A 26212-nucleotide genomic window follows, 5' to 3' on the forward strand; every position below is an offset into this window, starting at 1 on the left:
AGTTTACTGGTTGCCATGTGCACACCGATAGAGGGCACTCTCCTCTGTTATCGCATAGCAGACGACGCGTTCTGATTTGCGGTCGATAGTGGCAAATGCAAGTTATATATTTCAGCTAACAGCCATGATACCGTGTCAGGTACAGTGATAAAACCATAACAATGATAACAAATTGCATGATTTATTGTTGTTATGACAGCAGAAACCACCCACAAACGTTTTGGACAACAAAGCATAAATATACACTACAGCGTCTTGATGCCCCCACAGACAGCATCCGGGGCGGTGGGGTAGCCTGGTGGTTAAAGCGTTCGCTCGTCACCCCGAAGACCCGGGATTCGAATCCCCACATGGGCACAATGTGTGAAGCCCATTTCTGGTGTCCCCCCGCCGTGATATTGCTGGAATATTGCTAAAAGCGGCGTAAAACCATACTCACTCACTCACTCACTCACAGACAGCATCCGGCGTTTTAAGGAAGCGATGGTTTTTACTTGAAGCACAGACGCCTTCAGACAGGATACTGGTACAAATGCCAACACAGGCAGGTTTCCTTTTAGAATAATATGTTTATGTTATTATTTTGTCCAGCTTTGATATTTTGTTTTTAGTTTAGCATAATATATCTATGTTCACAAAGTGAACGATCGGGGACAAGTTCTCACAACTTATATATCCGCTCACCAAGAATAGTTACAATATCAAATTACATGTACACCACAAGCAACTATTACACATGTATAAACTGGCACAATAAAAGGAACTATCAAAAAAGCAAAAGGTATATATACAATGTAAGAAAGCGGAGTTGCAGTTTAAAAGTTAGTCAGATCTGCAACACCATTTACCATGAAGATCGAAACTTACTCTAACAGTCGTATGACTTATATACCTATGCAGTATATTATGTTTTCTAATACCACATGAAATGTACAGTGGAGCTGAGGGATTGGATGTTTTCATGCTCCATTTGAAGTTTGGTAGAACAATTTCTGAAGATAAATCGTTCCACAATGAGATCGTTGGACGGTTCTCTTGAATTAGGGAGAGTTCAGGCACCCAGTTGTCAGGCAGTGAAAATGATGAATGATTCAGACACTTTTGCTGCATTTGATCAGTCCTATCATTCAGCTATCCAAGGAGTAGTGGTGTCGTCCAGTGGTTAAAGTGTTCGCTCCTCACACGGAAGACTCGGGTTCAATTTTCCACACCACGAAGTCCATTTCTGGTGTCCCCGCCGGATATTGTTGGAATATTGCGTAAAACAATACTCACACTCAAGTAACCACCCTGAGGTGATCCATTGTGCATTTAACAGACAACAGAACAGCGTGCAGTAACAACGTGGGTATATAATTCAGTGACATTCTGCAAGACAGGCATACATTGTGGCATTTTGTTAACTTTACATGTCTCTTTGGAAGATAGTGAGTGAGTTTAGTTTTACGCCGCACTCAGCGATATTCCAGCCATATAATCGAGTCTGGACCAGACAATCCACTGATTACTAGCATGAGCATCGATGTGCGCAATTGGGAACCGATGACATGTGTCAACCAAGTCAGCGAGCCTGACCACCCGATCCCGTTAGTCGCCTCTTATGACTAGCATTGGTTACTGAAGATCAATATTCTAACCCGGACTTTCACGGGTCCTTTGGAAGATAACACTTGAAGTTTTTCCTTTGGTGGGAGAGTGGGTCAGTGAGTTTAGTTTTACGCCTTTGTTTTAGCAATATACCAGCAATATTCCACAAAAGGGAACATTGTATCCATGTGGGGAATGGAACACCTATATTTCTGAAGAAACATGACTTTGGAATTGCCGGAGTGTCATATAGTTTACTATTTGTTTGTTCGTGGTAGACATGTTCTCAATACTGACAGGGACCGTGCCAATTCCACCCCATGTCTAGACCTTGAAATCAAAGCCATATGTGAAATGTGAGGTGAGGTGAGGCGAGGTGAAGTGCCATGCGGTGAGGTTCGGTGAGGTGCGTTGCTGTGCGGTGCGGCGGTGCGGTGCGGTGAGATGAGAAATCTTTAGGATGTAGATTATTGCACTTACACAGTGACGTGAATTCTGTGTGTATGTGATTGTACTAGTCCCAACAAATGCTGGTTTTATAGTGCTTACCTATACGGAGACCGCAGTTTACCCCCCAAAGACTATACTGACTGAGAGCCGACCGTTCCATGTTCTCTCCCATAAATAGGTAAGAACACGTCTCATCTTGTCACGTGTTTGGGTACGACGCGGCATTGGTCGAACTCCGATCTTCCGCTCTTCGGCAAACTATCTACCCACTGGGCCACAGAGGCCGTTGTGAAGTGTGAATACAGATATTGAAAGGACAGAAAATAGTAATGCTAAATTCTTAAACCCGTGAACACCTCCTGTATGAATATACCCTCATTAGAAGCCAACAAGCAAACAAACCCTTTTTTTCATAACGTCATAAATGTTCGAAGACAAATACGCTGTATTTCTATTGACTGGAGTCAGACTTGCAAGGACTGAATAGATTGGCCCGTCATAAAAAAATAGACTGATTATTTCTCTTATATTACTCTATGTTCTCTTCTCATTTGTTATGAAAGATTTGCTTGAAAATAGTACTTGTATGTATCAATCAATGCATGGTAAGTTTGTTTTAGCGGATATTCAAAGGACAACAGACAGGTATACATATTTTATGAGAGGTGTTAAAGATTTTATGTGCGCTTTAGGAAACCTATGCTAGGGAGGGAAGCGCCATCAAAATCCTGGGCGAAAAGTATACAAACAGATCGACATGACTCTTGTTTAAGCACACCCTACAGCACTGCCATGGGAGTAAATGTTAGGCGTGACTATTGAGGGGGAAACAACCATTGCGATAGCGATAGGCTATTGCACCCAACTATTGCAATAGTTTTTTTTCGATTTGAATTGTCTCATTTGAAGTCATTTCCCAAATGAATACATGTATATAGTTTATCTGAAATACATACAAGTTGAAGTAGTTTCAGTATCCTTTAATAACTGACAAGAAACGTGAAACCCAGATCAAGTAAACAGTTAAAACATAAACTCAATCAAGCTGCAAGTCAGCACCCAAACAGTCTGGTACTTCCTGTATTTTGCACTGCGCATTTATCAACGTAAGTCAATTACTAAACTATTGATAGTCACACATACTATCGATGCAGCGATAGTTTTTCGTTTCTACCATTGGATAATTGCTATCGGAGACTCAACAATTGCAATCCATCGATGCATCGTTACAGCCCTAGTAAATATAGTAAGAGTAACGCTAAATCTATGAAACACATTGTATCCATGGATGTGGGGAATCGAACCGGGGCCTTCGGTGGGACGAGCAAACGCTTAAATCACTAGGCTACCCGCTATTTTGAACTTAAATAAATACACCACACCAATAACGAATTTGAACATTTGGATTAACTCAACCTCTTTACAAAAGAAAACTTTTTGATATGTATGAAAAGACGGGCAACTGTATCATACATTATGCTGAACCTGAGGAGAAGGTAGACTTGCTACATGTAGGACTGCCAGGGGGTGCGCCGTTTGTCCGGTCGTCTGAAGTGTCGCAGTTGCTGTCCGAAACCTATGATCTGGGGTTCGAATTCCGGTTCGATCTGATTATGTTTCTCACCGAGTAACGTGCTTGTGGTTGTATCACCTAACGAACACTTCAGGCTTTCCGTTATTTAACTGGAATACTGTTTAAAACTGCGTAAAAACTCAATCACTGTACTGTCCGAGAAACGTGTGGCCCAATTGTAGACTGCTTCTTGGTCCTTCACGTAGAGCTTCTTCTCTCCGTGTCGCCAGCGCCGATTGACCGGAAACCAGTCTATGTCCGGCTGCTAACTGGTCTTACTAAACCCCGGGGCCGGTGAGGTAGCCCAGTGGTTAACGCGTTGAATAACCTCTAAACTAAGCTGATGACCCGGGTTCGATTCCCCACATGGGTACAATGTGTGAAGCCCATTTCTGGTGTCCGTGATATTGCTGGGATATTGCTAAAAGCAGTGCAAATACCCACTCACTGACTCACTTGCACACCGCAGTCTGCTTTGCAGAGTTGCTTTTCTTAGCCGCTCAAGGATCTTCAAGATGTTGGTTAGATTCCAGATTCGAACCTAGGTGTGTCTGCACCATAACAATGTTGATGGGAGACATCCATGCCCTGTGTCACTGTAGGCTTTCAGCTGGCGTTGTGCTGCCACTTGTTAAATGCTGTGTACCTAAATTACCGCCAGAAGTGCTCAGGACCCATCTACCAACTGACTGCTACTAACGTTACATCCATGGCAACGGCAGTGCAGCAGCAGCTTGTCGGATGAAATGTCAAACAATGAAAAAAAAACCCGGAGTGCTAAACAAGAAGATATATACATCTGGGTTTAAACATGTGATTTAAATTTCAAATTCATTAATGTACAAATATCTTCAGAGCGATTACAATACTGAACATAACAGAAATGCCATTATAATAATAATTAGGCAGAATGTACTTTATGGTCTTTTCAAGATTAAAAAACATATAAATACACTCACAGATCCCAAGTGCCTCTATAAGGAAGGACCGAAGGATGGTCCCCACATAATGTACCCATTATACCCAAGTTGTGAATGGCTTGTGACGACCACCTGGGAATGTTCAATGTCCAACATACAGTAGTTCCAGGAACCGGTGTCACGTGGTATGACATGAATTGCTGCGATCCTTTCACTTCACTATTGTACTGGATATGCGAGCTGGATCATGCCTTGGGTGTTATAGAGTCAGTTCATATTTATATAGTACGAGAAGGTTCACTCCTTGACTTATCATGAATTCAAAGTGTCATGCCCCGTATAGTTATTATTTGAAAGGGAAAAAACACCCAAAGTGTCACAGGTAACGGATTTCACTGGGATGTGCTAGGGGAAACTGTGGAAATGGAGGTGTCCATCAATGTTGTGACAATCAAACAAACAAACAAGCAAACAAGCAAACAAATGAATAAATAATGTTTCAATTCCTTAGTAGGTTGTTCACCGGCCTCCCCGTGACATCAGTAGTCAACCTCACCTTGAAAATGATAGAAATGCAGCTGTTTTTATGTTTTATTTTTCTACATATTATCTGTCAACCACAAGCAAATGGGCTTTGCTATGTTCCAGCCTCGCGATCCCCATTTTGATTGACTTTTTATCTTGGTAACCCCCCCCAAAAAACAAAAAAACAACAACAAAAACCAACAACCCCAACACACAAAAAAAAAGAAAAGAAAAGAAAAAAAACCAAACCAAAACAAAACAAACAAAAACACACACAACACCCCGAAAAAAATAAAAATAAAATAAACCCCACAAAAAACAAAAACCCCCAAAACAAACAAACCCAAACAAACAGGAAACAAAACAAAAAAACAAACAAACAAACAAAAACCCACAAAAAAACCACAAACACAAAACGCACTTCCACATATTAAACATGTCCATAAAGACAATATGTTAATGGTAAACTTATTAAACTCACAAAACTCTCTGGTTATACGTGTAGTTGCAACATTGTTAAAGCATATATTTATTGCTAGATAATTACTTTGTGCTCACGTGACATTATAAATACATGATATATTAACTGTAAAATGGGCCATAAGGCCGTATATTACCGACTTAAGTGTCTGTCTGTCTGTCTGCCTGTCTGGAACTCATCCAATACTATACTGAACATGTTTTATATGATATTTTCAGGGCATACCATTATCCAGTAGGTACCAAATGGTTTTTCACTTTCTGCACCTTCGTATGTTACTTTTTGTTTCTAATTATATTGGGTAAATATATCATGTATGAATGCTGTGGTCCGATTCAAAAGGATTTCCACAAGTAGGATCTTTTTCCCCTTCGTTAATTTTTCACACGACAGAAAACCAACCTAGAGTTATTCTGCTAGATGTGTATCATATAGAAAATATTGCAAGTCGTACATATTAACGGTGTAGAGGTATAGTGGAAGTTACAGAACTAATCTCAGTCAATCTGAATCCGCCATCCGTGTAAAGTATGATAACATGAAGTGTCAGTATAATGAGGCGAAAGGACTGGCCGTACTCGCGGGTCAGTTTGGGACTCGGGCCACTCTCCGCAGATTCCGAGGGTCCCCTAGTCGTGAGCGAACAACTGCACCACCCACAATGAGTTTAGCCTGAGGCAGGAATCGGCTTTGTTTTATTCATTACAAATGCCCGCATGTATTGATTTCTTTACGCCGATTCTGTTAAAACTTCGGATAATACTTAATATATAGAACATATAATGTTCATGAACATATTCAGAAGTATACAAGTACTTGCTAATTGTGAAGGAAGGAACCATGCTTGTGGCATCCATTGATTTGCTATATCAGTTATCAACAAGTTCAGTTTGCAGGCTGGGTTGGCCCAGTTGTCTGAGGCGTTGTAGTCTACAGGGCATGCCAGAACGGCCCAGAACACATGATTGTGGATTCAAATCCCAGTTCGCCCCCATTATGTTTCAAACTTTGTCAGCAGCATACCCTTCGTGGTGGTTTCACAAAAGCGGTAATCATTTGAGACCTGCATCACTTCGGGCTTCCTCCCTCATTTAGCAGACCCGCTGTGATATAACTGGAATGCCGTAAAACGATGCGTTGAAACCAGCTTAATAATTCCTTCAGTCAATTACAGTTGAATTGTTAGAGTTATGCGTTATATTTAAACTTCAGTGGTGACAACCCTCATGCATTAGTGTCAGTGTTTGTGATAGTGGTAATCCTGTTTAAAATAACGGTAATATGTTAACTTTCTGTCGTTTCATTATGTCATTATCCAATTCCAGCGTCAGCCCCAGATTTCTCAGGATCTTACACTAGGAACGCCACCGTAAGGTCCCTCCGAGAAGGAATACCTTCCTTGTGTAACTCGACAGACAAATGACACAATACCTTGCATAGAATACCCGAATACCAATACAAGCTACACATGATCTACCAGCTATATGGCCGTACCAGTCTATGACTTTTGTTTGGTTGACCAATCTAACGGCTTGGTATAGAATGCCCGGCCATTAAGTGACTGGCAGAGAGAGTCTATACTTTATTGTATGACATACCAGGACACAGGGAAATCTAGTAGCTATATCTATATCAGGCTGATATCAGGACTTCACAGAGTTTGGGCTGAAAGTTCCAGTCGTATTTTTGGATAGAGTTTCCCCACAGACTACTATAAGAACAGCCACAAGAAGCAGGTAAGACATACGATCTGAGACATTGATACGTCTGAAATATTTCATACTTCTAGCTATAACATGAAAGGTAAAGCGTTACAGGAAATGTTTGATCGTTTGTCATGTCATACAGTAGTCAATCATGTTTGTTTTCACAGTTTGACTTATCTGATAACCTAAAGGTTATGCAACTTCTTATGTATTTTTTTAACGTATTATTTATATAAGTTTATTTGAAGTACAAACAAATTGGTGTTAGATGAATCTTGTATATTTTGTGTGCTATAAATTGGGAACAATTATCATGTAGACATGCCTACTGTGGATTCTTGTCCCCAGTGCGTATACAAAACATGTCTATAGTGTTCCTATTAATGTGTTAGACCTGTGAAGATCCGGTTTAGAATTGGGCTTGACTAACGAGATCGGGCGGTCAGGCTCGCTGACTTTGTTGACACATGTCACCGTATCCCAACTGCGTAGAACGATGCTCATGCTGTAGATCACTCGATTATCTGCAGACCGCCACCATACAGCTGGAATATTGCTGAGTGCGGCGTTAAACAACAAACAATAACTAATCAATCAATCAATCAATCAATTAATGTGTTAAGTCTTCCCTGTACCAGGGCTATTGTTCCTTGCTGTGGTGTACATCAACCTACACCAGGGACTCTGCAGGACCCTGTCCATCACGTCTGACCACTGTCAACCATGTGGTGCTCCATCTACGGATGGGAGAAGAACTCACCTTCACAACCGTTCCCCTGGTGACATCTGCACCATCGCCAATGAATTCACCATCAAAATTGGCATCCTTAGGCGGACTGTCAGAAACCAACTGGATACACTTGTGAGTTTAATCGGATTATTTTCCTTGAATTTCGTTGATTCGTTGATCAGTCCTAAGTAACGTTTATATGCTGACACATTAAGTGTCATTTGATAACACATGTATGCACTATGACTGATTAAATTAAGCATACAACGTCTTGTTTATTGCACAGAGCGACATTTCGATGTAGATTCTTAAACCGCTATCAATTGTCATTTTTGACCAACCAAGTTCTAGAATGCCGATTAAACAGTATAATTGATTCATGAAGAAAATGCTGGACATACGAAATAAATGTTGGGAAAAGAAAAATATGGTGTTTGAAATGTTGAAATTGTTTCCTCGGCAGGTCAATGGTTTGTTTGATGGAGATGCCGATTACTTGGAGTGGCGTTACCAACAGAGACGACATTTCCTACAGTGTGCTCCATCAAGTGATACATCAAGGGTAAGGGTTCTATGTGGTCATGGTTACATATAACAAACAAGTACACACAATTGTCTTCGTAGTTGCTTGATAACCTTGGTAAGAATAATTGTACATCTGATAGTTGCACCTTACTATTTAGGTATGGTTTGGTTTTATTTGGTTAACGCAGACAGTTGGCAATGTAAATATGTTTATTAGACAGCTGCGTATGCTGGCTATTGATATGTTTAAGCAGGAATGGCATTCAACTATGATTGGAAGTTCTATTTAAGTCGTTAACGTTGCTTGAGCCAGAATCTTATTTAGCAAACTTACGCTACAGAAATGTTTGCAATGTCTCTATACGTTTTAGATAAGGCCTTGATGATTTAGTGATTAACCGTGGGCGATATTTTTCTATTGAAAAGACCCAAAGACTATGTCCATTATGTAACAATATTGAATATGAATTCCATTTTATGTTTATTTGTCCTGTATATGAAAATCCAAGAAATAATTGTCTAACGCAATTGCCTTTATCTCATATCAATGTCTTACCTGAAAAGAACCTTCAAAACAACACAAAGTAGCCCTATTTATTTACAATGCATTTTTGTTGAGAACAGAATTGGTTAGTTGATCATATATGCCATTGCTAATGTATATATCTTTTGTATATGGACCTATGACATTTCATGTAATAAAGAATTGATTGATTGCTACAAGTAGATCAGTGAATTTGTTTCTCGTTTCAGATGTCAGCAATGGCGTCACTCTATGATCGACTTGTTGGCCTTCATATCTATGTCAACTTCACTGAAGGGTACCGCCGGTCTTGTTCTGTGACTGTTGAGGGGATCGCTCACCAAGTGTCCCTGGCGGTTTGTGACCTGCATCACATGATGAGAGTGACGTCCCAGACGCAGGGTCATGAAGACGTGTGTCGCAAACAATGCGGTCTGGCCATCGGTGGGTGTGTGTCGTTCCAGAGACACGCCTTCAATGCCTTGCGGTATGCATCGGATGTACTGGAATCCATATTCCAGGAGGCTGGACTTTTGAAACAGGATTGGGGGTGCTAGAAGCAAGGTTGGAGTGGTTGAAGCAGGATCGGGGGTTCTTGAAGCAGGATTAGGGTGCTAAAAGCAGGATTGGGGGTTTTAGAAGTAGGATTGGGGTGCTAGAAGCAATACTGTGGGCGCAAGAAGCAGGATTGGGGGGTGGTGGTGCTAGAAGCGGCATTGGGGGAGCTGGAAGCAATATTGTGGGCGCAAGAAGCAGGATTCGGGGCGCTAAAAGCACGATTGGGGTGCTAGAAGCAGGGTCGGGGTGCTAGAAGCAATACTTTGGGCGCAAGAAGCAGGGTCGGGGTGCTAGAAGCAAGAGTGGGGATGCTAGTAGCAGGATTTGGGGGTTAGAAGCAATATTGGGAGTGCTTGAAGCAGGATTGGGGTGCTATTAGCAATATTGGGGATGCTAGAAGCAGTATTTGGGTGTTAGAAGCAATATTGGGGGTGCTTGAAGCAGGATTGGGGGGTGCTATTAGCAATATTTGGGTGCTAAAAGCAATACGGGGGTGTTCGAAGCAGGATTGGGGGTGCTATTAGCAATATTGGGGTGCTAGAAGCAATACTGGGGTGCCCGAAGCAGGATTTGGGTGTTAGAGGCAATATCGGGGGTTCTAGAACTAGGATTGGAGTGCTAGAAACATATTTTCTGTAACATTATTGGTGCTTATTTCGTTATTCACTGAAACAGGTCAATGGTTAGTAGGAGTCAATGCAACATTTTATGAGTGTGCAATACCTTGGTTTAATAATTCTCATATTATCTCATATTATCACTGACTACATATTTTAAGATTTGATTTGACATTTGTAATTTGTCATCCCATTAGTTGTGGGTTATTTAATACATTCCGGCAATAAACCTTAAACATCCCATTGTTGCCAGCCACATACCACAAGAATTCAAGAACAACAGAAAAGGCTATACACTGTTCTGATTGTCCTACTTTCATGTGGATAAAGTATTTTGTACATTAGATAATTTATTGTTGATGTATTAACTAAGTTATTTAGAAGAAAATGTTCATATACGTGTATTATGAATTTATTTACATGTTTACTTAGCTATGAAGGTCATAGTATGCTACAGATATTCATACATATTTCAGCTCAAACATTGTTTACATTAATATCGTACTTTAAATGCAATGCCTCTTGATGTGTTTAAGTTTGTTGCCATTTAAGAGGGCCGTTTTAAAATATCCGTTCCGTTGCTGATTGTTGATTTGTACATATGATTGTATGTATTTATTGATATTTTTGTACATTGTTTTTGCTTAAAGGATGTTACAGTTTTGCTGAAAGTACGTTTAAAATGTGAATAATTTTGCTATTAAATGTGACAAAAATATCCGTTGTCTTGATGTTTATAATTCATTTTATAGAACGAGTGTTGTATAATCCAGCGTTCCGTTTAAAAGGAACAACTGGAACTGGCTATTCTTCAGTAACCCATGCTTGTCATAAGAGGCCACTAACGGGATCGGGTGGTCAGGCTCGCTGACCTGGTCGACACATGCCATCGCATCCCAAATGTGTAGATCCATGCTCATGCTGTTGATCACTGGATTGTCTGGTCCAGACTTGATTATTTACAGACCGCCGCCATACAGCTGGACTATTGCTGAGTATGGCGTAAAACCAAACTCGCTCACTAATTGAAAAAAGTATTCGTTTGATAAACTCTTATCGAAACGATAGCGTAGATGGACGCTCATGCTGTTGATCTCTGGATTGTCTGGTCTAGACTTGATTATTTACTGATCGCCGTCATATAACAAACTAAAACTCGTCTCGAAATGTGAACACATACCATATGTCTTCAAACACATGCAAAAGGCAAAAAGTTCAAGAATTTTTAGGAGGGAATAGGATAACATTTCATCCTCATATTGTTATCTGCATGTGAAGAAAAAGAAATAAAACTTTAGAGAAACGGTCATGATGAAATTGTAACTATCAACATTCAAACCATGTACGTACAGCGGGAGTATTATCACGTTTGTGATATTACATACCTGTGTGTAACATTGCATGAATGGCAACTGCGTCATGTGGAGTAACGAAGCAGCATTTCCCGGAAATCGTCCTTTCCCTGCTAAGGTGCCATTGTGCTTGGATCAACAAAAGCAGTGTTACACAATTCACAACAGTGAATGCAGCGACTATAACGGCTGTGTTACTCACTTCGACTGTGGTTCTAGCAAGACAAGTTCTTTGTCAGTGAATGAATATGACGAACCTCTACACACCGAATGTCAAGGTTATGACGCTTGTATCTATATTTGGTCTACAACGTAGTAAATATCTAGACCATGGCCTAGTTTGTATAGTGGTGTATGTGACATCTCAGCATGCTCATTTTGAAATGCTGAGAAGATGCCATCAATGTTAGTATATGAATATTGTGGATACAACGGAAGGTAAAGCCCCGAGAACTGTATTAGTATAATGTAAAGTGTGTGTTCAATTTGCAATGAAATGCTCTGAAACATTGCTCTTAACGATCTGTAAAACATTATGATTCAACATTCACCCATTAGGCGCACAGGATTCGAACCCGGGTGTTCGGCGTGACGAACCAACGCTTTAACCACTAGGCTACCCCACCGCCCCCTGAGTTATATTGATAACAAGACATATATTCATATAACTGAAATCACACAATAGCTATCATACACTATTGCACAGATATCTAGATTGGGTCGGCAGTGATTCATTGGGTCGCTAAGAGTGGGGGACATGCAACTGAATGCTCGTGAACTACGATCACACATCTAATATTATATTCTCTCTCTACATATATGACATTTTAAACGTGCAATATGTTTGGAGGCCTTTAATAATAGTGATCACTGTATGTTTATCGATTTACACGTGGCGCTGTACTTCCTTTAAATATTATGTTTTATGTAATACATTTGACACATACGTTGTGTTACTTTCGAATGTATGGACTTACGAATGCTTCTAATGGCGCTTTTAACGTTCAACACCATTATACCATAATTGCGTGAGTACATCTTTACATAATTATTTTCATAATGTATTTCTGTCAGGCTGTGATGATTTGAAGTATGTGAAGGGGTGAGGAAGTCCAACGTCATACCGTTTGAACACTGGGACAAACCGATTCTTTATACAACCAGACAGCACTAGGACGTGTATGTAGACATGTAATGGCGTATTTGGATGTTTTACTGTGCAGTGTACATGTTGACTTCCATTAAAACCTTTTTAACGATGGTTTAATTATGTGTGAGAGTTTAAATAGTTATTGTGCAATTATGCTGTGAGGTTCAACAAAATATATCGTTTGAACACTCACAATGCGTGTGTTGTGTATTTGTCATGTGATGATTTGAAGCTAGTGAAGGGTTAAGGTGGGCCACAAAATGTACCGCTTGAACAAACCGTGTCAAATAAATAAGGTCATAAGTAATACCTTCTCACACACACACACACACACACACACACACACACACACACACACACACACACACACACACACACACACACACACACACACACACACACACACACACACACACACACACACACACACACACACACACACACACACACACACACACTTTATATTGTTGATTGGGAAACATTGCAGGATATAATGTAAAGTTCGTTGGAAATTCACTATGATATTGCCATTCACCATCATTTTGATAATTAGTTGTAACATGTTTATATTAATTTTGCGAAAACAAACATATGCTAATGAATAAATTGTGGTGTCAAATTAAGGTGATTTTGAATCCTTAATGAGACCAATTGTTCACAGAAAGGATACCGTAATTTTCCGGCATGTCACAAACACACGGAAAGGCGACTCAAATGTTCACCTGAACAACCAGTGATTTTAGAATTAGTGCGTATGTTCATAGAAATAAAAGCTGTTATGTTTGAGCTGTTGTCCTCCGGCACAATTCAGCGTATCTATACTAAATGCCACTGTTATTTTTAAATTCAGGTGATAAATAATGTATTGCATTTTCTCTGAAATTATTGATATCGCGTTGAAATGCAACCTGTCCGTGTTCATTTTAAACGCATCAGTTTATAAATTGCTGTAAATCTAGGAGATTGCATATGAAACTTAGGTGCTCTTCTAATTTTACCTTTATGTCCGAACTGTCAGTTTTCGGAATAATAAAATTGACAAATCTCAAGAGCCATGAAGTGAATGTAAAGCACGGGCATGCTTCATACTTCAAGTTTTCACATTTCAGCACTGTTTTTGTCTGCGATATTTGGCATCATCGTTACATCCCAACGACAACGACAGGTTGTTTCATACTTAAGAAAAACTACATAAACACGAGCGTTGTTTTGGCAGTCAATAATTTTAATTCATAAAAAAACGAGAAAAATACATTCGACATTTCACTTTTCAACGATAATGAAAAGATTGATTATACATTTGAAAGAATATGAAAGATTAATAGTTTCACTGCTGCACGCATACAGTGTAATACAGCCCATTTGGACACTGAGGAATGTAACGTTCGTTGAAGACTGTTGATAACCAACAAGGGAATACAACATGAGAAATACATATGATTGACATGAAACTTGGTACATGACATGGCACAGTGGAGAGATTATTGGGCAACGTAGTGTACGCATTAGACACATATATGTGTTTCCGTGTTTTTTTGTTTAACGGACCCGTGAAGGTCCGGGTTAGAATTGATCTTCAGTAACCCATGCTTGTCGTAAGGGGCGACAAACGGTAAAGGGTGGTCAAGCTCGCTGAAGTGGTTGACAAATGTCATCGTATCCCAGTTGCGCAGTGCTCATGCTGCTGATCACTGGATTGTCTGGTCCACACTAGATTATTTACAGAACGCCGCCATATAGCTGGAATATTGCTGAGTGCGACGTAAAACTAAACTCACTCACTCTTGTTTAACGTGGCACTCAGCAATATTACAACTGTTTGCCTGCATATAAATACCTTAAGTGACAATTAGAAGTTGGTAAACAAAGAACTTTTATGGACTGACATCTTCTCTATTGCAATAGGTGGGTGAGGTGAAGTTGGGTTTTACGTCGTGCTTGAGAATATTTCGCTCATATGACAACGTGTCTATTGCAATAGATACGACGTTTCGGTGTAGATGCTAACACCGTTATAGACATAATTGTAAAAGGTAAATCAACTAAGGCAAGAAATAAATAGTATCATTGTAAATATGACTTTCCTGAGATTCAGTTGTCGTCGCATGAAGTGAGATCATGCCCTTGTGCTTCTGTTATGAACAGTTACGTCTCCTCAACTCTCCTAGGATCTCGTGAAATGTGTGCGCTGCCGTTATAAGAACACGTCTGGCAAAGATCTGGAAGGATGGACATCCAGGAGGGATATGTCCCTCTTTTATACATATGTCTCTGAAGTGTGCAGTGTGTGGCATCATGCCAAATACGTGGCACAGCGGAATATGGTCGGCGATGTTGTTGATGTTCACATCGCATCCACCTCTCATCTCAATGAGTTTCAGGTTCAGATGAAGGAATGAAAGCTTGTTGTAAATAATTTCCATCTGTGGCGAGAAAGTGATGAAATGTTTTTAGAGAATGTAAATTATTTAACCTTTAAAACCAGTATTACATTAGCTGTATTATCAACGTTCTGTAAAACGCTAGATTCAATACCCTATAGGAACGACGGAAAATATCTTTCTAAATGAAAACGACACTGTGGTTATTTATGAATATTGTATAGTTATGCATTATTTTCCCCTATTCAACAACATCTATTCCAATTTTAACGTAAACGTGTTGTAAATTCTGTAAAAACTCAGATTCAATACCCTACAGTAGAGTCAGAAACGGTTTCATTCTGTAGCATGAAAATCATACTATTATTATTTATGAATAAAGTATAGATTACGTATTATTTCTTTTTCATATGCTGCAACATAAATCCAACGTTAACGTAAATTATTTTATGTTTGATGCATATATGGCTTACCCATGAAAGATTTGTTGGAGTTTCAATATGGAGACGGTCAGTGCCGAAGTCATCGTTGTCAAACACCATTTGCTAGGAAAAGATTAAAACAAAAAGATTCATAAACATACGGCGATGTGAACTGGTATAATATTTCCGTTTAACATTACTCCGCCTATAGCGACATGCATGTAGGTGCCCGTGTCCGTCTGTGACTGCTTGTACTGGTCATTATCTAATCTGGGCCTAGATTTTCGAAGTTCTCTTAGCGCTAAGATAGTCGTAAGTTAATGTTAATGTATGGCACTTACAACTATCCTAGCGCTAAGAGGGCTTCCAAAATCTAGGCCCCGGTTTATAGAGCTAACCCACTGTGATACCAGGTCCCAGTTTATACTGATTCCTTGTCAACCAGTTCTTGTTAATGTACTTCCGGTTGACTACTAGGGTGACAGCAGGTATCATCCTTTAACGTGAGTTGGTATAACGCGATCGGCTCTCGAACTACCTAGATACTCTATCTACTAGATGCGGTTGGAGGAATGTGGAGGCACTAAAGTACTAGTTTTCTAATTCAGACAAAGGAAAATAAATATTTGTTTTGAAAAAACGCATTGATGATCTGAATTACATTGTTTCATTGAAAACGTGGTTAATCTGTAATGATGAAATTTCCTTATGATACCAACCTTTGATTCTCTAATTGAATGTGGGTTCACGAAATACCGACAGACCTGCTATTATTTTTCGTGCCAGTAGACCTAATGATTAACATATACACTAAGTATTGGCCTTATTGCAAGATGCATGTCCTATGCACTTGTCTCTTTGCATATAAAATATTAATAAATATAAATAAAATATAAATATAATATAAATACAATATAGATATAATATAAATACAATATAGATATAATATAAATACAATATAAATATAATATAAATATAATATGATATAAAGAAAAGTACAATCAATGCACTTTATCGTACTTGCTCCAGCACCACCTACTGATGGCAAGTCGTCCATGGACGTGTCAGCTAAACATACCAGGTGCTGCCTTGATCGATTCACGATTCTGTGAAGCCGTCGTATCTGGGCGATGAGTTCATGGCGGTCGTGGCAGTCGAGCGTTAGGTCTTCCTCAGACAGGTTGACGAGTTGACTGACCGGCTGTAGGACACGGCCCGAACCTGTGCATGGTTGACATGTGTCAGACAGGTAACGGTTGACCACACACAAGCCATCTTGACTGACCAGGCACAGACACAGGGCCATAGCGAACACTGGAAGATAGTGTATAGAGAAAGGTGTTTATAATCTGTATAAATAGCCTTACAAAGTAACTTAGCGCTGTCGTAAGTCTATGTTGAGGTCAAGAATTACGATCATCAGAGCAAAAAGATCACTTTGTACAACTCGCTGTTGTGGAATAATACATCATGTAAGAAGACTTGTACACATATGTGTTAGAAGAAAATCCGTTACGTACATAAACAAATAAATGAAATAAAATGGCCTACATTTCATGACTGTAAAGTGAAATGATCTCTGGTACAGTGATTCAAAATTAGTTATGCACTTACCAAAACAACTCTTGCTTTATAAGCACTTTGGACCTGAAACCTGGAAATTACTGAAACTTGAAGTCTCATAGCAAAAGTTTTGCACAATTTACATTATTACTAATAAGATGCGATCCTACTGGTCAGTTGATTCAAGATCTGGTTTATCCATCAACAACTATCAATTTCTTGAACCAGACAGAGTGCATTTAAATATAATATTTATTATACCCACAGTTGCATATAACCGGTGACCCATTAATGACATGGTTCAATGTTTCACAAGTAGGGTCCCATTAACAGTATGGAAATTTATATATTCAAAGTTCACAATTCACAATAAAATTGGCAAATCACTGTAATCTCCATCGGTTGCAGCATGCACTGGCTGTGTGGGAACGATCGTCAATTCCTGATTCAGTGTTATCGTTGGTTTTAGATTTTATTACAAAGAAGAGGATTAGAAACCAATAGTTCTATTTTTATTATAATCTTTGGTATTGAAATGAATATTTGAATGTTATCAACAAACCTGATAAAGCCTTATAATATGTTATTTCGTTTGCTACAAAGTCAGTAATCGCATGAAAACGATTTCTGTGGTCCCAGCTAACATATTGGTGCTTTCGTTTATTTTTCGTACAATTACTGAGTAAGGTCAGGGCAGATTTGTGGTTGCAATGACCGCTTTATCAAACCCCCACATTGGTACAGTGTGTGAAGCCCATTTCTAGAGTCCCGAGCGGTGGTATTGTTGGAATAATGCTTAAAAATTTAACAGTCCACAACCACACAAACTTACATGCGCGCACACAAACAGAACATATATAACGATATTGTCATATTACTGGTTGTAAACTGTACGGAAGTGTGTGTTGCCTTGTTGGAAAGCTCATTAAATGGGGTTAGGTAAAGGAATTATTTCTGATATTTTTATCATTTACGGAATATTAAGATTTAGCAATAACTACAATTCGGATGCCACGTTAATTAAAAAAAACACCGTGAAGATCCGGGTTAGAATTGATCTTCAGTAACCCACGCTTGTCGTAAGAGGCGACTACTGGGATCGGGTGGTCATGCTCGCTGACTTGGTTGACACACGTCATCGTATCCCAATTGCGTAGATCCATGCTCAAGCTGTTGATCACTGGATTGTCGGGTCAAGACTTGATTATTTACAGACCGCCGCCTAATAGCTGGACTATTACTGAGTACGGCGTAAACAAATGATAAAACTAAACTCACTCACTCACTAATTGAAAAAATATCCGTTTGATAAACTCTTAGCGAAGATTTCGATTAAACGTACGACACATTCCTCTTAGATAATAAACATGGTACTTCAGAGTGACGTCATGTTTAATAAATTGTCTGAGAAGTTTGAAATACAGGCTGAACAGAATATCACTTGAAACTATGTATAAATCATTTATGTTGCCTATCTTGGACTACTGTGATACCATCTGGGATTATTGTACCAAGGAGCAGGCTCATCTGATAGAGAAGCTACATCTAGATGCCCTTAGGACTATTTCAGGTGCAGTGAGAGGCACAAGTCACGATCAACTCTATGCTGAGACAGGATGTAGTTCCTTAGTGGAAAGGCGCCACTATCATAAATTATGTATGTTCTACAAAATGGTAAATAGGTTAACCCCACAATATCTCTCAATATGGGTACCACCAAATGTTTCTAATCAAAGCCACTATAATTTGCGAAACTCCGATAATCTCCAATGTAATGCAGGGCGTGTATCTTACTTAATAATTCTTTTCTCCTATCTACTGTTAAGGCATGGAATTCGCTTGACATCAATATTAGAAATGTAGAGTCATTATCAAAATTTAAGAAATGTATATCCTGTGACATGACATTCTCCCCAACATTTAAAAATTATATATCGTATGGTCCCAGGCGAGGTCAAATTCTTCCCTTTCGTTTGCGCCTGGGCTGCAGTGATCTCAACTCTCACTTGTTTGATAGATGTTTGTCAGACAGCCGAACCTGCTCCTGTGGAAACACTCGAGAGGATCCTCTCCATTATTTCCTTCAGTGTCCTCTATATGACAGGTTTAGATGTAATAAATACTTCCTTCAAACTAATATAAATTTACATGCTATTCTAAGCGGCGATGAATCTTTGTCTCAGTATGAAAACGAATTGATAATAAAATCGGTTTATAATTTCTTAAGTGACACCAACCGGCACGAATGCGACCAATTACATCAAACATATATTTCTCTTAAATCAGGCCATTTATTTGACATATATTTGGAGGCCCTAATGTGTATACTTGTAAATATTTATTCGTTGTTACAAAATTATACATGTACTCTTTGAAGAAATGATTCCTTCAGTGACTTCTCTGGTAAAAGCCTAATTATATACAAGGAAAGTGGAAAGTTGTTATGTATAATCTAGAAGAAATAATTCTGTAACGGTTTGAGATCAAGTGACACATGCCTGAGTGCCGAAATTCTTAGCAATTTCTCTAAAGCATTATCCAGAGACCTTTTTCATTTTAGCCGTATGAACTTGAAAACAGAAAAGGTATTGGTGGTAGGTGTTGAAAGAATGGCCAAATAGAACTCGAACTTATGAAACTATGGCACACAATCACCACTGTCATCCTCTTATATGAAGGATATGAAGAGCACATGCTATGAAACCCTTGTTAATATCTCAGTGTCGTTGTAATTGATGTACACTAAACGCCAAAAGAAACCCTTCTACCTTAATGAATTACTTAAAAAACTATCAAAGATATGTTAGAAGGCATTAGTTAACAAGAAAGCTTAACAACACACTTTTATGCAAAAACATTCTCAAATGCATTCATATTTCGGTGAAATGCATGTTTTTGCAGAAGAGTTAAATTGTCCTATTTCCGCCCATGCCAAAATAAACTAATAACAGTGATTTAGATGTCCAAAAGAAAGGTTGAAATAAAATTCTGCTTTGGAACAAAGATAAACCATTTAAAGTCACCATTTTTAACTATTAAAACAAGAAACAACCGTTGTAGAGTGTGTAAAATTGTAAAATAATAATTCCTATGATTTTAGTCTTTTAAAACTTTTTCTGATGATTTGCATTAGTGAAAACAAGTAAAACGTGTCTTTGATATTGTGAAAAAAATGTTTATTAACATCTACAATGATCTACAATGATCTTGCAAAGTAGCATTTTTCCATTTTCTGTTTACACATAGCAATATCAATCGCCAAAACGCAGCAATATTCAAGCAGTATTTGCATCCATTTCACATGTAGAATGATTCTATAGGGTATGAAGAGGGCCTAGAAAAGATGATATGATGGAAAATTGCAAGTAGTACGAGAAATATTACAGCTGAAGAGAGAGAAAGAGCCATTGGGATGGTGCAGATGGGGTCGACATACAATGCTGCTGGCAACGCCCTCGGATGCCACCGTATCAAGGTTATAAGACTTATTCAGGACTTCAGACATACTGGGGTCACCCTAGACAGACCAGTTACAGATAGGTACCTCCTTCATTAAGGAAAGAGGGTAACCTTTCTTTTGGCGTTTAGTGTACATGTAGATATTGTTGTCATCCATCTTGGCAAGTAGGTGAATTGTAGAATTAAAAGCGACTAAACCATTTCCATATTCACAAGAAATGCAATTCCATTGTACGATTCCAATCATATGACTACATGGCTTTTGAATCACCTTTAAACAGTGTTTGTTTGTTCCATGTCTTCCAGCAGTGGTGTGTAAACATTCGAAGCAGTCCAGTGGAATACGATGACATGTGTTAACAGTCCAGTGGAACCACACGACGATGACATGTGTTAACATCAACCAACCCCTCAGTCAGAGATGACATATGTTAACCAAGTGACCACCCGATCCCGTTAGTCGCGATGACATTTACAAGTCAAGACACCACACGACCCCGTTAGGCATGGGTTGCTGAAACCCAATTATAACCCGGATGTTCACGGGCCCCCACCAAACAGGGATACTACCAGATGTCCCCTGAAACAGTGAGCGTATCCTGCCCCACCAATGGGACAGTCGCACGCGATTTCTTACAAATCGATAGTTCACCACCGCCCCAGGGGACTATACGATAGTCAACTAAAGGATGGTATCGGTCATCATTATGATCATTGTTATTGTTATCCTCCACATGTCTTCAATTATTCTTTTGAAAGCTTTACTGAGGCCAAGAATGTGATAAACTTCAACACAAACGTCTGAGCAAGAGCCGCATGACGTTATTTGACGTCTGTGTAGAAAGTGCATGTTCGATTTTACTTCAAAAGGTGTGAAATGTAATCTTCAAAGGATGGACCTACTGAAATCCTGCTCGGTAAAAAGACAAGGTTGACGATTGGAAAGCAGAAGTCCCACTTGTCATACAGACTTATGGATATTTCACTTTCCTAACAGATCGATCTATGAAACAGACGAGACGATCTCACTTGTGTCCTTTATTTCTACCTCAGATGGATTACTCAGTAGAAGAGAACGGGCTACTTGGTGGCTATTGAACGATGTAACTTGATTGATATACCCGAAGCTGACGTTAAACTGATTGGCCAAATCACCTTGTTTTGTCTTTGTCAATCCGAGCGAAAATTCCGATTCGTATGCTTAAAGAACCAGACCTGCAAGAAATGGAGCATTATGGGTGTCCATCGGGATGCCTACTTCTGGACTAAATGTTGTCAGTCTAAATTTGACACTGACGTCAACTCTGAGCATTTCACGTAGTTTTCAGTGTCACGTGACATCGAACCATAAACATCATGAATGAATAACATAACTTTGTCATCAGTTTTTGCAAGGAACATTCTTTTAATTCATAACGAGCAAGTAAAATGCACATTGTTTAAATGAGGTGAGGTGAACTGGGGTTTAACGTCGTACTTAAGATTATTTCACAGATATGATGACGTGCATACATGTGTATGTGTGGCTGCTTGTACTAGCCCAGACCTAAGCTGGTTTTATAGTGCAAGCTCACTGAGATACCATGCTGGAGCTAAGCATGAATACCCCACTCACACATTATACTGACTCCGAGCTGATTAAGCCATGTTATACCCATTAATGCCGAGCGCCAGGCAGGGACCAACAAGTACCATATTTTGACGTCTTTTGGTATGACGCGACCGGGATCGAACCCGCGACCTTCCGCTCTCCGGGCGGACGCTCTGACCACTACAGCACGGAGGCGGTTTGTTTTAATAAGAACTGTTTGATCATCAATATAAATAATAATCTGTCAACACCATTGAATTAATTAATAATAGAATCATGGCAACACAAAAAAACATCATCACGGAATCCTCAAGAAAGTGTTCATGCTAAACATAAATTGCACCTCAATGGAAATTGGCATTTAAAATATGCTTATATGTTGGCTTGATACATCATGATTATCCCTGACAACATACACTCCATATTCTCACACGCAATATTGTATGGTTGACAGTGACAAACAACACTCACACACTCACTCACAATCATTAACAAACAAGCTCAACCATTATCAATGGTATACAGTTAATGATACGGCCAATAAATAGATATACAAAACAACAGCGCATGCATTGACCCAAAATATTAATATTGGGTAATACACTTCAAATGTACAAATACACTAGTAAATTGATTTGCCATGTAGGCATAGCAATGGGTCATGGCACCATCGAATAGAGCTGTAGCTTGTCAGAATAGATCTTCAGTTCACTACCTTGTGAAATCTATGCACACTAGCTGCAACACTACAATCACGGATAAGTCAGATCTGTCAGACAATTCCAACTGAATTTACTTTCTTTTCTGTAATAAAGACAACATTCTGTAAATGAGGAATTCTTGAAGCTTGAGGTGAATATCTGACATAGTGGAACTTAGCACAGAAACGGTATTTCCTTATTCAATAACAATGACGTATTGTGTATCTCGTCAATTCACCTAGGATCTCGTTAAATGTATGCACTGCAGTTGTAAGGACGCGGTATGCAAATAACTGAAAGGATGGACAAATTCCTGAAACGTGTCCATCTTTTCTGCATATGTCATTGAAACGTTCCGTCTGAGACGACCGGGCCATCATGTAGTGCATGTGACACAGGGGAATACACTGGGCTGTGTTGGCCGTATTCACTGAACATGCATATTTCCTTGGATGAGTCTCGATGAGTTTCAGGTGAAGGTGAAGGAAAGACAGTTGGTTGTAAATTCTTTCCATCTGAAATAAGAAAATGATAATTAGAAACGGACAATATAGGACCATGTCTATTACAGGCTACACCGTTTAGTTAATCAGTTGCGTGTCTGCAGGAGCACACCTGTTAATGGATTTGACTTACCCATGAAAGTCCTACAGGAGTGTCGATGTTTAGTAGGTCTACAGCAATGCCATCCCCATCATATACATTAATGATCTGAGAATGAAGAATATACATACAAGAACATTCAATTAGTAAATTAATGAATCTTGATGCAATATCATTATAAATAGCGAAACAAGTGGAATATTAGTTAACCCATCTACAAACTGTATTATGATGAAGCACTAATACAACATTTATAAATAAAGCTATAACGTGTTTGGGTTCAAATGAGAATGATGAATGATTAAATATTTCGAAATAGGGATAAGTGAACAAAACATAAATAAGACACATGGTCCTGAAACCCCTGACCCAACAGGATCTGAAATCTGACGTTTTATGAAAAGTTGTTTAAGAAACCATCATGTAATATTGTGCTATTTTCACGCTTCATACCGATGGGTGACAAACGGCTGGTGGAACAGCAACAGCACACATTCAGATGCAACTCCGCACAGCCAGGTGAGATGACCCCAGCATCAGCCATTTGTCACCCTCCGGTGTGAAGCGTGAAAATAGCAGACTATTACATGATAGTTTCCTAAACAACTTTTTCCATGATCGATCAAGAAACGTCAGATTTCAGATCCTGTTGGGTACAGAGGTTTCAGAACTATGTGTCTTATTTATGTTTTGTGAATTTTCGAGTAATTTAATCATTTGTCATTCTCATTTGAACCCAAACGGACTATAGAAGAGAGATATAAAGCCCCCAATGGCACTTAACACAATGACACAATGGCTACACAAAAGGAATAGGGCAAGTAAACGTCATACAAAGCTATGGTTTACCATGACACGGTTCTGTTAAACACAATGAAATAATGACATTCCAAAAGAAATATAGCAAATAAACGTCATACAAAACTATGGTTTACAATGACACGGTTCTGTTTAACACAATGCAAAAATGTCTTACCAAAAGAAATATAGCAAAAAAATGTCATAAAAACCAAGCTATGGCTTACCATGTCGTACCTATCCCGAGACACGGTTCTGTTGAGCTCTCTAATCTGGGGGACGATGTCCTGAATATTCTGACAGGTGTTGGGCTGATCGCTCCCCGTCCAACGTGATCGTTGTTGTACCGGGTCCGAACCTGTGCACGGTTGGCATCGGTCAGATATGTAACGGTGACCCAACACAGTAGAAGAGACGAGGCACACGATGAGGATGAACACTGAAGACACAATTTATTAATCAGCTTCAAAACATTCTTGTATCATTGAAGAAACCTTTTCCTCTTTCAAAGATTGACATACATGAAACAGACCCACGCGTATTCTTTAAACCAAACTTATTCGTTAACTTCAAATTTAGAAATTGTTACTTTTCGTAATCTAATATTTATATAGAAATGTCTCTATGACAATCACAAAACGCTCTCTGAAGTAGAAAAAAACATCATTTACTTCATCCACAATTCTTGAAAACACGTTTACCTTTCATGACCTTTCAAGATTTCAGTTATTAGTTACACCTTGCAGTTGTATATTTGAAATCAGTGACACACTTACCTTGGACAGTCGGTACTTATAGTTCAACCATGTCGGAAGTTATTCTGAAAAATTGGAAATAGCTGTATGTTTACAAGTCTCATTATTCTTGTAAGTTCTTGCCAAAGTCAAATATGCAATTGTGTTGCTAAACCCCATTGGCCTTTTTCTTTGTGGTCATGGTTATCCGTGTCATTTTTAATTGAACTAGTACTTACCTCCTACCGTTTTCTCAAGGGGGAAGTTGTCACAATGAAAAGAAAATTCCCAGGTGTGGTCATATTGGTCACCTGTATGAGGTAGATCTTATTCCTAAAACATGCGTACGAGACCAAACTCGTACAGTTACTCATCTGGGTATCATTAGTTTAGGTAACGTGTCTTATTTTGTACATGAAGGCAAAGACTCTTAAATGTTTTAAAGTTTGCTAAGTGATATTAAAAACAAGCAATTATGAACTAAATGAATTGACTTTAACCTTGTAGAATATCGATTATGTTGTGGTAATCCCGAAATATAATTGTGTTTTCCACATTGATAATGCTTACGGAACTCTTTCAAGGAAGTGCGAGGTTGTCGACCGCTGTATGAATGGATGTCTGTTGTCCATTCAGACAATGTTCACAGCTACTCTGCCCTTTACACCATTGAATCTGTTTGAGAATAGTCAAAACTAGGTATTCTTTGCACTGACGTTTCATATTTTGCTGCTGTACTGTTTGGCTATGTTCATGTGATAAATCTAACATCTCTATCTGTTAATAATGGAGACTTAACACATGAATCGAAAAAAAGCGACAAAAACTGACCCTAAGCAGAGTCCACTGTTCGATTCCGACTACAGCATGAGCAAGCTTTTATTTATCAGTATCAGAGACTGTTGATAGCAAGTGTTCGCGAAACGATCAGCGTATCCTGAAACATCCATGTCACCCGTTACAAAGGAAAGTAAAATTATCAACTGAAAAACACCCCCGTTGGGACTTATGGCACAAGTCAAAATAGGGAACTGCATCGGACATCATAACTATTGTTGCAGATTTTTTTCTGAATGCTTTACTAAAATATAGAGCATGATTATACAACGTTGAGAGACGTGTTTCAATCTTTGTACAAAAAGCATGCATAACAAAATATAGTCCAGCTGCTTGAAACTAGCTGAGAAGGTGAAATTTGAAGACAGGAAAACTGGTCATTCCACACGTCATACAAACTTTATACATAGATCTAAATAAGAAACC

General features: G+C 39.0%; 2 long non-coding RNA genes across 2 annotated transcripts; one reads left to right on the top strand and one right to left on the bottom strand.

The window, feature by feature from the left end:
- The first annotated feature begins 57 nt into the window (after nt 1-57).
- LOC124258325 lies at nt 58-8524 on the top strand. The gene is made up of 4 exons (XR_006893570.1): nt 58-139; nt 6862-7272; nt 7881-8104; nt 8436-8524. It is a non-coding gene; the product is annotated as an uncharacterized LOC124258325 (long non-coding RNA).
- LOC124258324 lies at nt 5798-24117 on the bottom strand. Its single transcript, XR_006893569.1, has 3 exons — nt 24022-24117; nt 11801-11804; nt 5798-5824 (listed from the first exon to the last, which is right to left on the bottom strand). It is a non-coding gene; the product is annotated as an uncharacterized LOC124258324 (long non-coding RNA).
- Between the last annotated feature and the right edge of the window lie 2095 nt (nt 24118-26212).

This window comes from Haliotis rubra, unplaced genomic scaffold (genome assembly GCF_003918875.1).
Source record: "Haliotis rubra isolate DU_JTF1 unplaced genomic scaffold, ASM391887v1 Scf69, whole genome shotgun sequence".
Taxonomy (NCBI): domain Eukaryota; kingdom Metazoa; phylum Mollusca; class Gastropoda; order Lepetellida; family Haliotidae; genus Haliotis; species Haliotis rubra.